The sequence below is a fragment of the Taudactylus pleione genome, unplaced genomic scaffold (assembly GCF_031769625.1).
Source record: "Taudactylus pleione unplaced genomic scaffold, aTauple2 ptg000612l, whole genome shotgun sequence".
Lineage (NCBI taxonomy): Eukaryota > Metazoa > Chordata > Amphibia > Anura > Myobatrachidae > Taudactylus > Taudactylus pleione.
The window spans coordinates 154,200-170,448 of NW_028285014.1; the positions used below are offsets into that span (position 1 = coordinate 154,200).

The 16,249-nt window shown below is 30.8% G+C and overlaps 8 non-coding genes across 8 annotated transcripts; all 8 read left to right on the top strand.

The window, feature by feature from the left end:
- The first annotated feature begins 669 nt into the window (after nt 1-669).
- TRNAR-UCG (transfer RNA arginine (anticodon UCG)) lies at nt 670-742 on the top strand. The gene has a single exon. It is a non-coding gene; the product is annotated as a tRNA-Arg (tRNA).
- Nucleotides 743-2,588: 1,846 nt separating this feature from the next.
- TRNAR-UCG (transfer RNA arginine (anticodon UCG)) lies at nt 2,589-2,661 on the top strand. Its single transcript has one exon. It is a non-coding gene; the product is annotated as a tRNA-Arg (tRNA).
- A 3,765-nt stretch (nt 2,662-6,426) lies between these two features.
- Nucleotides 6,427-6,499, top strand: TRNAR-UCG (transfer RNA arginine (anticodon UCG)). Its single transcript has one exon. It is a non-coding gene; the product is annotated as a tRNA-Arg (tRNA).
- Nucleotides 6,500-8,345: 1,846 nt separating this feature from the next.
- On the top strand, nt 8,346-8,418 carry TRNAR-UCG (transfer RNA arginine (anticodon UCG)). The gene has a single exon. It is a non-coding gene; the product is annotated as a tRNA-Arg (tRNA).
- Nucleotides 8,419-12,184: 3,766 nt separating this feature from the next.
- Nucleotides 12,185-12,257, top strand: TRNAR-UCG (transfer RNA arginine (anticodon UCG)). The gene has a single exon. It is a non-coding gene; the product is annotated as a tRNA-Arg (tRNA).
- An 886-nt stretch (nt 12,258-13,143) lies between these two features.
- Nucleotides 13,144-13,216, top strand: TRNAR-UCG (transfer RNA arginine (anticodon UCG)). The gene has a single exon. It is a non-coding gene; the product is annotated as a tRNA-Arg (tRNA).
- An 886-nt stretch (nt 13,217-14,102) lies between these two features.
- Nucleotides 14,103-14,175, top strand: TRNAR-UCG (transfer RNA arginine (anticodon UCG)). The gene has a single exon. It is a non-coding gene; the product is annotated as a tRNA-Arg (tRNA).
- A 1,844-nt stretch (nt 14,176-16,019) lies between these two features.
- Nucleotides 16,020-16,092, top strand: TRNAR-UCG (transfer RNA arginine (anticodon UCG)). Its single transcript has one exon. It is a non-coding gene; the product is annotated as a tRNA-Arg (tRNA).
- Nucleotides 16,093-16,249: the final 157 nt, after the last annotated feature.

The window sequence follows — 16,249 nt, forward strand, 5'->3', positions numbered from 1 at the left end:
AACTTGTTCAATTTTGGTAATCTGTGTTGGAAAAAAATCTTTGACCAAATTGATACAATAAAGGATATTTGCATATCTGCATATAAAAATTATATCTCACATGTTTAAAATGAATCATTGAAATCCGAACATCCATAGTCCAATGAGAAATTGCTATAAAGCCTACATCCCTAATATTTTCATAAAACTTAAAAAACCTTTAGGAAAATGTCAGTGTTTACCTGTTAACTTGTTTGATTTTGGTAATCTGTGTTGCAAAGCAATTCTTTGACCAAATTGATACTATAATGGTTATTTGCATATCTGCATATAAAAAATACATCTCACATGTTTAGAAGGAATCAGTGAAATCAGAACAGCCATAGCTCAATGAGAAATTGCTCTTATGCCTACATCCCTAATCTTTTTATAAAACTTTATAGCATGCCTATAGAAAAGTTAAGTTATTTCTCAGCTAAGTTAAGGATTTTACAAAATCTAGGCTATGTGAAAGGTATACTTTGTAATGTTCACTCAACATAAATCACTAAAATATGTTGGATTTCATTTTGTAATTCATATGCAAGTTTTTCCAATACATATATCTAGAAAAAACTTCTAAATTTTGAATGTTATACTTGAGGTTACTTTTACCACACCTTCCACAGGTTCGACAACTTCTATAAAGATGACCGCGTGGCCTAATGGATAAGGCGTCTGACTTCGGATCAGAAGATTGAGGGTTCGAGTCCCTTCGTGGTCGAGTCTTTCATTTTGTCACAATTTGAAATCTTCAAACTCTGCATGAATTCAATGGATGACAATGTTGTAAAGAATGTACATTTCTAAATGTAATTCCCATAGGAAAATAAATACAACATAAACAATGATGTGCATGATGTACACATAGTTATAGTTTTTTTAGGTTTTTGGTGCATAGTAAAAGGTATCCTTTTGGAAAATGTAAGTATTTACCTGTTAACTTGTTCAATTTTGGTAATCTGTGTTGGAAAAAAATCTTTGACCAAATTGATACAATAAAGGATATTTGCATATCTGCATATAAAAATTATATCTCACATGTTTAAAATGAATCATTGAAATCCGAACATCCATAGTCCAATGAGAAATTGCTATAAAGCCTACATCCCTAATATTTTCATAAAACTTAAAAAACCTTTAGGAAAATGTCAGTGTTTACCTGTTAACTTGTTTGATTTTGGTAATCTGTGTTGCAAAACAATTCTTTCACCAAATTGATACTATAATGGTTATTTGCATATCTGCATATAAAAAATACATCTCACATGTTTAGAAGGAATCAGTGAAATCAGAACACCCATAGTTCAATGAGAAATTGCTCTAATGCCTACATCCCTAATCTTTTTATAAAACTTTATAGCATGCCTGTAGAAAAGTTATCGTTATTTCTCAGCTAAGTTAAGAATTTTACAAAATCTAGGCTATGTGAAAGGTATACTTTGTAATGTTCACTCAACATAAATCACTAAAATATGTTTGATTTCATTTTGTAATTCATATGCAAGTTTTTCCAAAACATACCTCTAGAAAAAGCTTCTAAATTTTGAATGTTATACTTGAGGTTACTATTACCACACCTTCCACAGGTTCGACAATTTCGACATAGATGACAGCGTGGCATAATGGATGAGGTGTCTGACTTCTGATCAGAAGATTGAGGGTTTGTGTCCCTTCATGGTCAAGTCATTCTTTTTGTCACTATTTGAAATCTTCAAACTCTGCATGAATTCAATGGATGACAATGTTGTAAAGAATGTACATTTCTAAATGTAATTCCCATAGGAAAATAAATACAACATAAACAATGATGTGCATGATGTACACATAGTTATAGATTTTTTAGGTTTTTGGTGCATAGTAAAAGGTATCCTTTTGGAAAATGTAAGTATTTACCTCTTAACTTGTTCAATTTTGGTAATCTGTGTTGGAAAAAAATCTTTGACCAAATTGATACAATAAAGGATATTTGCATATCTGCATATAAAAATTATATCTCACATGCTTAAAATGAATCATTGAAATCCGAACATCCATAGTCCAATGAGAAATTGCTATAAAGCCTACATCCCTAATATTTTCATAAAACTTAAAAAACCTTTAGGAAAATGTCAGTGTTTACCTGTTAACTTGTTTGATTTTGGTAATCTGTGTTGCAAAGCAATTCTTTGACCAAATTGATACTATAATGGTTATTTGCATATCTGCATATAAAAAATACATCTCACATGTTTAGAAGGAATCAGTGAAATCAGAACAGCCATAGCTCAATGAGAAATTGCTCTTATGCCTACATCCCTAATCTTTTTATAAAACTTTATAGCATGCCTATAGAAAAGTTAAGTTATTTCTCAGCTAAGTTAAGGATTTTACAAAATCTAGGCTATGTGAAAGGTATACTTTGTAATGTTCACTCAACATAAATCACTAAAATATGTTGGATTTCATTTTCTAATTCATATGCAAGTTTTTCCAAAACATATATCTAGAAAAAACTTCTAAATTTTGAATGTTATACTTGAGGTTACTATTACCACACCTTCCACAGGTTCGACAACTTCTATAAAGAAGACTGCGTGGCCTAATGGATAAGGCGTCTGTCTTCGGATCAGAAGATTGAGGGTTCGAGTCCCTTCGTGGTCGAATCTTTCATTTTGTCACAATTTGAAATCTTCAAACTCTGCATGAATTCAATGGATGACAATGTTGTAAAGAATGTACATTTCTAAATGTAATTCCCATAGGGAAATAAATACAACATAAACAATGATGTGCATGATGTACACATAGTTATAGGTTTTTTAGGCTTTTGGTGCATAGTAAAAGGTATCGTTTTGGAAAATGTAAGTATTTACCTGTTAACTTGTTCAATTTTGGTAATCTGTGTTGGAAAAAAATCTTTGACCAAATTGATACAATAAAGGATATTTGCATATCTGCATATAAAAATTATATCTCACATGTTTAAAATGAATCATTGAAATCCGAACATCCATAGTCCAATGAGAAATTGCTATAAAGCCTACATCCCTAATATTTTCACAAAACTTAAAAAACCTTTAGGAAAATGTCAGTGTTTACCTGTTAACTTGTTTGATTTTGGTAATCTGTGTTGCAAAGCAATTCTTTGACCAAATTGATACAATAATGGTTTATTTGCATATCTGCATATAAAAAATACATCTCACATGTTTAGAAGGAATCAGTGAAATCAGAACACCCATAGTTCAATGAGAAATTGCTCTAATGCCTACATCCCTAATCTTTTTATAAAACTTTATAGCATGCCTATAGAAAAGTTAAGTTATTTCTCAGCTAAGTTAAGGATTTTACAAAATCTAGGCTATGTGAAAGGTATACTTTGTAATGTTCACTCAACATAAATCACTAAAATATGTTGGATTTCATTTTGTAATTCATATGCAAGTTTTTCCAAAACATACCTCTAGAAAAAGCTTCTAAATTTTGAATGTTATACTTGAGGTTACTATTACCACACCTTCCACAGGTTCGACAATTTCGACATAGATGACAGCGTGGCATAATGGATGAGGCGTCTGACTTCTGATCAGAAGATTGAGGGTTTGTGTCCCTTCATGGTCAAGTCATTCTTTTTGTCACAATTTGAAATCTTCAAACTCTGCATGAATTCAATGGATGACAATGTTGTAAAGAATGTACATTTCTAAATGTAATTCCCATAGGAAAATAAATACAACATAAACAATGATGTGCATGATGTACACATAGTTATAGGTTTTTTAGGCTTTTGGTGCATAGTAAAAGGTATCGTTTTGGAAAATGTAAGTATTTACCTGTTAACTTGTTCAATTTTGGTAATCTGTGTTGGAAAAAAATCTTTGACCAAATTGATACAATAAAGGATATTTGCATATCTGCATATAAAAATTATATCTCACATGTTTAAAATGAATCATTGAAATCCGAACATCCATAGTCCAATGAGAAATTGCTATAAAGCCTACATCCCTAATATTTTCACAAAACTTAAAATACCTTTAGGAAAATGTAAGTGTTTACCTGTTAACTTGTTTGATTTTGGTAATCTGTGTTGCAAAGCAATTCTTTGACCAAATTGATACTATAATGGTTATTTGCATATCTGCATATAAAAAATACATCTCACATGTTTAGAAGGAATCAGTGAAATCAGAACAAGCATAGTTCAATGAGAAATTGCTCTAATGCCTACATCCCTAATCTTTTTATAAAACTTTATAGCATGCCTATAGAAAAGTTAAGTTTTTTCTCAGCTAAGTTAAGGATTTTACAAAATCTAGGCTATGTGAAAGGTATACTTTGTAATGTTCACTCAACATAAATCACTAAAATATGTTGGATTTCATTTTGTAATTCATATGCAAGTTTTTCCAAAACATACCTCTAGAAAAAGCTTCTAAATTTTGAATGTTATACTTGAGGTTACTATTACCACACCTTCCACAGGTTCGACAATTTCGACATAGATGACAGCGTGGCATAATGGATGAGGCGTCTGACTTTTGATCAGAAGATTGAGGGTTTGTGTCCCTTCATGGTCAAGTCATTCTTTTTGTCACTATTTGAAATCTTCAAACTCTGCATGAATTCAATGGATGACAATGTTGTAAAGAATGTACATTTCTAAATGTAATTCCCATAGGAAAATAAATACAACATAAACAATGATGTGCATGATGTACACATAGTTATAGGTTTTTTAGGCTTTTGGTGCATAGTAAAAGGTATCGTTTTGGAAAATGTAAGTATTTACCTGTTAACTTGTTCAATTTTGGTAATCTGTGTTGGAAAAAAATCTTTGACCAAATTGATACAATAAAGGATATTTGCATATCTGCATATAAAAATTATATCTCACATGTTTAAAATGAATCATTGAAATCCGAACATCCATAGTCCAATGAGAAATTGCTATAAAGCCTACATCCCTAATATTTTCACAAAACTTAAAAAACCTTTAGGAAAATGTCAGTGTTTACCTGTTAACTTGTTTGATTTTGGTAATCTGTGTTGCAAAGCAATTCTTTGACCAAATTGATACAATAATGGTTTATTTGCATATCTGCATATAAAAAATACATCTCACATGTTTAGAAGGAATCAGTGAAATCAGAACACCCATAGTTCAATGAGAAATTGCTCTAATGCCTACATCCCTAATCTTTTTATAAAACTTTATAGCATGCCTATAGAAAAGTTAAGTTTTTTCTCAGCTAAGTTAAGGATTTTACAAAATCTAGGCTATGTGAAAGGTATACTTTGTAATGTTCACTCAACATAAATCACTAAAATATGTTGGATTTCATTTTGTAATTCATATGCAAGTTTTTCCAAAACATACCTCTAGAAAAAGCTTCTAAATTTTGAATGTTATACTTGAGGTTACTATTACCACACCTTCCACAGGTTCGACAATTTCGACATAGATGACAGCGTGGCATAATGGATGAGGCGTCTGACTTTTGATCAGAAGATTGAGGGTTTGTGTCCCTTCATGGTCAAGTCATTCTTTTTGTCACTATTTGAAATCTTCAAACTCTGCATGAATTCAATGGATGACAATGTTGTAAAGAATGTACATTTCTAAATGTAATTCCCATAGGAAAATAAATACAACATAAACAATTATGTGCATGATGTACACATAGTTATAGTTTTTTTAGGTTTTTGGTGCATAGTAAAAGGTATCCTTTTGGAAAAGGTAAGTATTTACCTGTTAACTTGTTCAATTTTGGTAATCTGTGTTGGAAAAAAATCTATGACCAAATTGATACAATAAAGGATATTTGCATATCTGCATATAAAAATTATATCTCACATGTTTAAAATGAATCATTGAAATCCGAACATCCATAGTCCAATGAGAAATTGCTATAAAGCCTACATCCCTAATATTTTCATAAAACTTAAAAAACCTTTAGGAAAATGTCAGTGTTTACCTGTTAACTTGTTTGATTTTGGTAATCTGTGTTGCAAAGCAATTCTTTGACCAAATTGATACTATAATGGTTATTTGCATATCTGCATATAAAAAATACATCTCACATGTTTAGAAGGAATCAGTGAAATCAGAACAGCCATAGCTCAATGAAAAATTGCTCTAATGCCTACATCCCTAATCTTTTTATAAAACTTTATAGCATGCCTATAGAAAAGTTAAGTTATTTCTCAGCTAAGTTAAGGATTTTACAAAATCTAGGCTATGTGAAAGGTATACTTTGTAATGTTCACTCAACATAAATCACTAAAATATGTTGGATTTCATTTTGTAATTCATATGCAAGTTTTTCCAATACATATATCTAGAAAAAACTTCTAAATTTTGAATGTTATACTTGAGGTTACTTTTACCACACCTTCCACAGGTTCGACAACTTCTATAAAGATGACCGCGTGGCCTAATGGATAAGGCGTCTGACTTCGGATCAGAAGATTGAGGGTTCGAGTCCCTTCGTGGTCGAGTCTTTCATTTTGTCACAATTTGAAATCTTCAAACTCTGCATGAATTCAATGGATGACAATGTTGTAAAGAATGTACATTTCTAAATGTAATTCCCATAGGAAAATAAATACAACATAAACAATGATGTGCATGATGTACACATAGTTATAGTTTTTTTAGGTTTTTGGTGCATAGTAAAAGGTATCCTTTTGGAAAATGTAAGTATTTACCTGTTAACTTGTTCAATTTTGGTAATCTGTGTTGGAAAAAAATCTTTGACCAAATTGATACAATAAAGGATATTTGCATATCTGCATATAAAAATTATATCTCACATGTTTAAAATGAATCATTGAAATCCGAACATCCATAGTCCAATGAGAAATTGCTATAAAGCCTACATCCCTAATATTTTCATAAAACTTAAAAAACCTTTAGGAAAATGTCAGTGTTTACCTGTTAACTTGTTTGATTTTGGTAATCTGTGTTGCAAAACAATTCTTTCACCAAATTGATACTATAATGGTTATTTGCATATCTGCATATAAAAAATACATCTCACATGTTTAGAAGGAATCAGTGAAATCAGAACACCCATAGTTCAATGAGAAATTGCTCTAATGCCTACATCCCTAATCTTTTTATAAAACTTTATAGCATGCCTGTAGAAAAGTTATCGTTATTTCTCAGCTAAGTTAAGAATTTTACAAAATCTAGGCTATGTGAAAGGTATACTTTGTAATGTTCACTCAACATAAATCACTAAAATATGTTTGATTTCATTTTGTAATTCATATGCAAGTTTTTCCAAAACATACCTCTAGAAAAAGCTTCTAAATTTTGAATGTTATACTTGAGGTTACTATTACCACACCTTCCACAGGTTCGACAATTTCGACATAGATGACAGCGTGGCATAATGGATGAGGTGTCTGACTTCTGATCAGAAGATTGAGGGTTTGTGTCCCTTCATGGTCAAGTCATTCTTTTTGTCACTATTTGAAATCTTCAAACTCTGCATGAATTCAATGGATGACAATGTTGTAAAGAATGTACATTTCTAAATGTAATTCCCATAGGAAAATAAATACAACATAAACAATGATGTGCATGATGTACACATAGTTATAGATTTTTTAGGTTTTTGGTGCATAGTAAAAGGTATCCTTTTGGAAAATGTAAGTATTTACCTCTTAACTTGTTCAATTTTGGTAATCTGTGTTGGAAAAAAATCTTTGACCAAATTGATACAATAAAGGATATTTGCATATCTGCATATAAAAATTATATCTCACATGCTTAAAATGAATCATTGAAATCCGAACATCCATAGTCCAATGAGAAATTGCTATAAAACCTACATCCCTAATATTTTCATAAAACTTAAAAAACCTTTAGGAAAATGTCAGTGTTTACCTGTTAACTTGTTTGATTTTGGTAATCTGTGTTGCAAAGCAATTCTTTGACCAAATTGATACTATAATGGTTATTTGCATATCTGCATATAAAAAATACATCTCACATGTTTAGAAGGAATCAGTGAAATCAGAACAGCCATAGCTCAATGAGAAATTGCTCTTATGCCTACATCCCTAATCTTTTTATAAAACTTTATAGCATGCCTATAGAAAAGTTAAGTTATTTCTCAGCTAAGTTAAGGATTTTACAAAATCTAGGCTATGTGAAAGGTATACTTTGTAATGTTCACTCAACATAAATCACTAAAATATGTTGGATTTCATTTTCTAATTCATATGCAAGTTTTTCCAAAACATATATCTAGAAAAAACTTCTAAATTTTGAATGTTATACTTGAGGTTACTATTACCACACCTTCCACAGGTTCGACAACTTCTATAAAGAAGACTGCGTGGCCTAATGGATAAGGCGTCTGTCTTCGGATCAGAAGATTGAGGGTTCGAGTCCCTTCGTGGTCGAATCTTTCATTTTGTCACAATTTGAAATCTTCAAACTCTGCATGAATTCAATGGATGACAATGTTGTAAAGAATGTACATTTCTAAATGTAATTCCCATAGGGAAATAAATACAACATAAACAATGATGTGCATGATGTACACATAGTTATAGGTTTTTTAGGCTTTTGGTGCATAGTAAAAGGTATCGTTTTGGAAAATGTAAGTATTTACCTGTTAACTTGTTCAATTTTGGTAATCTGTGTTGGAAAAAAATCTTTGACCAAATTGATACAATAAAGGATATTTGCATATCTGCATATAAAAATTATATCTCACATGTTTAAAATGAATCATTGAAATCCGAACATCCATAGTCCAATGAGAAATTGCTATAAAGCCTACATCCCTAATATTTTCACAAAACTTAAAAAACCTTTAGGAAAATGTCAGTGTTTACCTGTTAACTTGTTTGATTTTGGTAATCTGTGTTGCAAAGCAATTCTTTGACCAAATTGATACAATAATGGTTTATTTGCATATCTGCATATAAAAAATACATCTCACATGTTTAGAAGGAATCAGTGAAATCAGAACACCCATAGTTCAATGAGAAATTGCTCTAATGCCTACATCCCTAATCTTTTTATAAAACTTTATAGCATGCCTATAGAAAAGTTAAGTTATTTCTCAGCTAAGTTAAGGATTTTACAAAATCTAGGCTATGTGAAAGGTATACTTTGTAATGTTCACTCAACATAAATCACTAAAATATGTTGGATTTCATTTTGTAATTCATATGCAAGTTTTTCCAAAACATACCTCTAGAAAAAGCTTCTAAATTTTGAATGTTATACTTGAGGTTACTATTACCACACCTTCCACAGGTTCGACAATTTCGACATAGATGACAGCGTGGCATAATGGATGAGGCGTCTGACTTCTGATCAGAAGATTGAGGGTTTGTGTCCCTTCATGGTCAAGTCATTCTTTTTGTCACAATTTGAAATCTTCAAACTCTGCATGAATTCAATGGATGACAATGTTGTAAAGAATGTACATTTCTAAATGTAATTCCCATAGGAAAATAAATACAACATAAACAATGATGTGCATGATGTACACATAGTTATAGGTTTTTTAGGCTTTTGGTGCATAGTAAAAGGTATCGTTTTGGAAAATGTAAGTATTTACCTGTTAACTTGTTCAATTTTGGTAATCTGTGTTGGAAAAAAATCTTTGACCAAATTGATACAATAAAGGATATTTGCATATCTGCATATAAAAATTATATCTCACATGTTTAAAATGAATCATTGAAATCCGAACATCCATAGTCCAATGAGAAATTGCTATAAAGCCTACATCCCTAATATTTTCACAAAACTTAAAATACCTTTAGGAAAATGTAAGTGTTTACCTGTTAACTTGTTTGATTTTGGTAATCTGTGTTGCAAAGCAATTCTTTGACCAAATTGATACTATAATGGTTATTTGCATATCTGCATATAAAAAATACATCTCACATGTTTAGAAGGAATCAGTGAAATCAGAACAAGCATAGTTCAATGAGAAATTGCTCTAATGCCTACATCCCTAATCTTTTTATAAAACTTTATAGCATGCCTATAGAAAAGTTAAGTTTTTTCTCAGCTAAGTTAAGGATTTTACAAAATCTAGGCTATGTGAAAGGTATACTTTGTAATGTTCACTCAACATAAATCACTAAAATATGTTGGATTTCATTTTGTAATTCATATGCAAGTTTTTCCAAAACATACCTCTAGAAAAAGCTTCTAAATTTTGAATGTTATACTTGAGGTTACTATTACCACACCTTCCACAGGTTCGACAATTTCGACATAGATGACAGCGTGGCATAATGGATGAGGCGTCTGACTTTTGATCAGAAGATTGAGGGTTTGTGTCCCTTCATGGTCAAGTCATTCTTTTTGTCACTATTTGAAATCTTCAAACTCTGCATGAATTCAATGGATGACAATGTTGTAAAGAATGTACATTTCTAAATGTAATTCCCATAGGAAAATAAATACAACATAAACAATGATGTGCATGATGTACACATAGTTATAGGTTTTTTAGGCTTTTGGTGCATAGTAAAAGGTATCGTTTTGGAAAATGTAAGTATTTACCTGTTAACTTGTTCAATTTTGGTAATCTGTGTTGGAAAAAAATCTTTGACCAAATTGATACAATAAAGGATATTTGCATATCTGCATATAAAAATTATATCTCACATGTTTAAAATGAATCATTGAAATCCGAACATCCATAGTCCAATGAGAAATTGCTATAAAGCCTACATCCCTAATATTTTCACAAAACTTAAAAAACCTTTAGGAAAATGTCAGTGTTTACCTGTTAACTTGTTTGATTTTGGTAATCTGTGTTGCAAAGCAATTCTTTGACCAAATTGATACAATAATGGTTTATTTGCATATCTGCATATAAAAAATACATCTCACATGTTTAGAAGGAATCAGTGAAATCAGAACACCCATAGTTCAATGAGAAATTGCTCTAATGCCTACATCCCTAATCTTTTTATAAAACTTTATAGCATGCCTATAGAAAAGTTAAGTTTTTTCTCAGCTAAGTTAAGGATTTTACAAAATCTAGGCTATGTGAAAGGTATACTTTGTAATGTTCACTCAACATAAATCACTAAAATATGTTGGATTTCATTTTGTAATTCATATGCAAGTTTTTCCAAAACATACCTCTAGAAAAAGCTTCTAAATTTTGAATGTTATACTTGAGGTTACTATTACCACACCTTCCACAGGTTCGACAATTTCGACATAGATGACAGCGTGGCATAATGGATGAGGCGTCTGACTTTTGATCAGAAGATTGAGGGTTTGTGTCCCTTCATGGTCAAGTCATTCTTTTTGTCACTATTTGAAATCTTCAAACTCTGCATGAATTCAATGGATGACAATGTTGTAAAGAATGTACATTTCTAAATGTAATTCCCATAGGAAAATAAATACAACATAAACAATGATGTGCATGATGTACACATAGTTATAGGTTTTTTAGGCTTTTGGTGCATAGTAAAAGGTATCGTTTTGGAAAATGTAAGTATTTACCTGTTAACTTGTTCAATTTTGGTAATCTGTGTTGGAAAAAAATCTTTGACCAAATTGATACAATAAAGGATATTTGCATATCTGCATATAAAAATTATATCTCACATGTTTAAAATGAATCATTGAAATCCGAACATCCATAGTCCAATGAGAAATTGCTATAAAGCCTACATCCCTAATATTTTCACAAAACTTAAAAAACCTTTAGGAAAATGTCAGTGTTTACCTGTTAACTTGTTTGATTTTGGTAATCTGTGTTGCAAAGCAATTCTTTGACCAAATTGATACAATAATGGTTTATTTGCATATCTGCATATAAAAAATACATCTCACATGTTTAGAAGGAATCAGTGAAATCAGAACACCCATAGTTCAATGAGAAATTGCTCTAATGCCTACATCCCTAATCTTTTTATAAAACTTTATAGCATGCCTATAGAAAAGTTAAGTTATTTCTCAGCTAAGTTAAGGATTTTACAAAATCTAGGCTATGTGAAAGGTATACTTTGTAATGTTCACTCAACATAAATCACTAAAATATGTTGGATTTCATTTTGTAATTCATATGCAAGTTTTTCCAATACATATATCTAGAAAAAACTTCTAAATTTTGAATGTTATACTTGAGGTTACTTTTACCACACCTTCCACAGGTTCGACAACTTCTATAAAGATGACCGCGTGGCCTAATGGATAAGGCGTCTGACTTCGGATCAGAAGATTGAGGGTTCGAGTCCCTTCGTGGTCGAGTCTTTAATTTTGTCACAATTTGAAATCTTAAAACTCTGCATGAATTCAATGGATGACAATGTTGTAAAGAATGTACATTTCTAAATGTAATTCCCATAGGAAAATAAATACAACATAAACAATGATGTGCATGATGTACACATAGTTATAGTTTTTTTAGGTTTTTGGTGCATAGTAAAAGGTATCCTTTTGGAAAATGTAAGTATTTACCTGTTAACTTGTTCAATTTTGGTAATCTGTGTTGGAAAAAAATCTTTGACCAAATTGATACAATAAAGGATATTTGCATATCTGCATATAAAAATTATATCTCACATGTTTAAAATGAATCATTGAAATCCGAACATCCATAGTCCAATGAGAAATTGCTATAAAGCCTACATCCCTAATATTTTCATAAAACTTAAAAAACCTTTAGGAAAATGTCAGTGTTTACCTGTTAACTTGTTTGATTTTGGTAATCTGTGTTGCAAAACAATTCTTTGACCAAATTGATACTATAATGGTTATTTGCATATCTGCATATAAAAAATACATCTCACATGTTTAGAAGGAATCAGTGAAATCAGAACAGCCATAGCTCAATGAGAAATTGCTCTTATGCCTACATCCCTAATCTTTTTATAAAACTTTATAGCATGCCTATAGAAAAGTTAAGCTATTTCTCAGCTAAGTTAAGGATTCTACAAAATCTAGGCTATGTGAAAGGTATACTTTGTAATGTTCACTCAACATAAATCACTAAAATATGTTGGATTTCATTTTGTAATTCATATGCAAGTTTTTCCAAAAGATATATCTAGAAAAAACTTCTAAATTTTGAATGTTATACTTGAGGTTACTTTTACCACACCTTCCACAGGTTCGACAACTTCTATAAAGATGACTGCGTGGCCTAATGGATAAGACGTCTGACTTCGGATCAGAAGATTGAGGGTTCGAGTCCCTTCGTGGTCGAGTCTTTCATTTTGTCACAATTTGAAATCTTCAAACTCTGCATGAGTTCAATGGATATCAATGTTGTAAAGAATGTACATTTCTAAATGTAATTCCCATAGGAAAATAAATACAACATAAACAATGATGTGCATGATGTACACATAGTTATAGTTTTTTTAGGTTTTTGGTGCATAGTAAAAGGTATCCTTTTGGAAAATGTAAGTATTTACCTGTTAACTTGTTCAATTTTGGTAATCTGTGTTGGAAAAAAATCTTTGACCAAATTGATACAATAAAGGATATTTGCATATCTGCATATAAAAATTATATCTCACATGTTTAAAATGAATCATTGAAATCCGAACATCCATAGTCCAATGAGAAATTGCTATAAAGCCTACATCCCTAATATTTTCATAAAACTTAAAAAACCTTTAGGAAAATGTCAGTGTTTACCTGTTAACTTGTTTGATTTTGGTAATCTGTGTTGCAAAACAATTCTTTGACCAAATTGATACTATAATGGTTATTTGCATATCTGCATATAAAAAATACATCTCACATGTTTAGAAGGAATCAGTGAAATCAGAACAGCCATAGCTCAATGAGAAATTGCTCTTATGCCTACATCCCTAATCTTTTTATAAAACTTTATAGCATGCCTATAGAAAAGTTAAGCTATTTCTCAGCTAAGTTAAGGATTCTACAAAATCTAGGCTATGTGAAAGGTATACTTTGTAATGTTCACTCAACATAAATCACTAAAATATGTTGGATTTCATTTTGTAATTCATATGCAAGTTTTTCCAAAAGATATATCTAGAAAAAACTTCTAAATTTTGAATGTTATACTTGAGGTTACTTTTACCACACCTTCCACAGGTTCGACAACTTCTATAAAGATGACTGCGTGGCCTAATGGATAAGACGTCTGACTTCGGATCAGAAGATTGAGGGTTCGAGTCCCTTCGTGGTCGAGTCTTTCATTTTGTCACAATTTGAAATCTTCAAACTCTGCATGAGTTCAATGGATATCAATGTTGTAAAGAATGTACATTTCTAAATGTAATTCCCATAGGAAAATAAATACAACATAAACAATGATGTGCATGATGTACACATAGTTATAGTTTTTTTAGGTTTTTGGTGCATAGTAAAAGGTATCCTTTTGGAAAATGTAAGTATTTACCTGTTAACTTGTTCAATTTTGGTAATCTGTGTTGGAAAAAAATCTTTGACCAAATTGATACAATAAAGGATATTACATATCTGCATATAAAAATTATATCTCACATGTTTAAAATGAATCATTGAAATCCGAACATCCATAGTCCAATGAGAAATTGCTATAAAGCCTACATCCCTAATATTTTCATAATTCTTAAAAAACTTTAAGGAAAATGTAAGTGTTTACCTGTTAACTTGTTTGATTTTGGTAATCTGTGTTGCAAAGCAGTTCTTTGACCAAATTGATACTATAATGGTTATTTGCATATCTGCATATAAAAAATACATCTCACATGTTTAGAAGGAATCAGTGAAATCAGAACACCCATAGTTCAATGAGAAATTGCTCTAATGCCTACATCCCTAATCTTTTTATAAAACTTTATAGCATGCCTGTAGAAAAGTTAAGTTATTTCTCAGCTAAGTTAAGAATTTTACAAAATCTAGGCTATGTGAAAGGTATACTTTGTAATGTTCACTCAACATAAATCACTAAAATATGTTGGATTTCATTTTGTAATTCATATGCAAGTTTTTCCAAAACATACCTCTAGAAAAAGCTTCTAAATTTTGAATGTTATACTTGAGGTTACTATTACCACACCTTCCACAGGTTCGACAATTTCGACATAGATGACAGCGTGGCATAATGGATGAGGTGTCTGACTTCTGATCAGAAGATTGAGGGTTCGTGTCCCTTCATGGTCAAGTCATTCTTTTTGTCACTATTTGAAATCTTCAAACTCTGCATGAATTCAATGGATGACAATGTTGTAAAGAATGTACATTTCTAAATGTAATTCCCATAGGAAAATAAATACAACATAAACAATGATGTGCATGATGTACACATAGTTATAGATTTTTTAGGTTTTTGGTGCATAGTAAAAGGTATCCTTTTGGAAAATGTAAGTATTTACCTCTTAACTTGTTCAATTTTGGTAATCTGTGTTGGAAAAAAATCTTTGACCAAATTGATACAATAAAGGATATTTGCATATCTGCATATAAAAATTATATCTCACATGTTTAAAATGAATCATTGAAATCCGAACATCCATAGTCCAATGAGAAATTGCTATAAAGCCTACATCCCTAATATTTTCATAAAACTTAAAAAACCTTTAGGAAAATGTCAGTGTTTACCTGTTAACTTGTTTGATTTTGGTAATCTGTGTTGCAAAGCAATTCTTTGACCAAATTGATACTATAATGGTTATTTGCATATCTGCATATAAAAAATACATCTCACATGTTTAGAAGGAATCAGTGAAATCAGAACAGCCATAGCTCAATGAGAAATTGCTCTTATGCCTACATCCCTAATCTTTTTATAAAACTTTATAGCATGCCTATAGAAAAGTTAAGTTATTTCTCAGCTAAGTTAAGGATTTTACAAAATCTAGGCTATGTGAAAGGTATACTTTGTAATGTTCACTCAACATAAATCACTAAAATATGTTGGATTTCATTTTGTAATTCATATGCAAGTTTTTCCAAAACATATATCTAGAAAAAACTTCTAAATTTTGAATGTTATACTTGAGGTTACTATTACCACACCTTCCACAGGTTTGACAACTTCTATAAAGCAGACTGCGTGGCCTAATGGATAAGGCGTCTGTCTTCGGATCAGAAGATTGAGGGTTCGAGTCCCTTCGTGGTCGAATCTTTCATTTTGTCACAATTTGAAATCTTCAAACTCTGCATGAATTCAATGGATGACAATGTTGTAAAGAATGTACATTTCTAAATGTAATTCCCATAGGGAAATAAATACAACATAAACAATGATGTGCATGATGTACACATAGTTATAGTTTT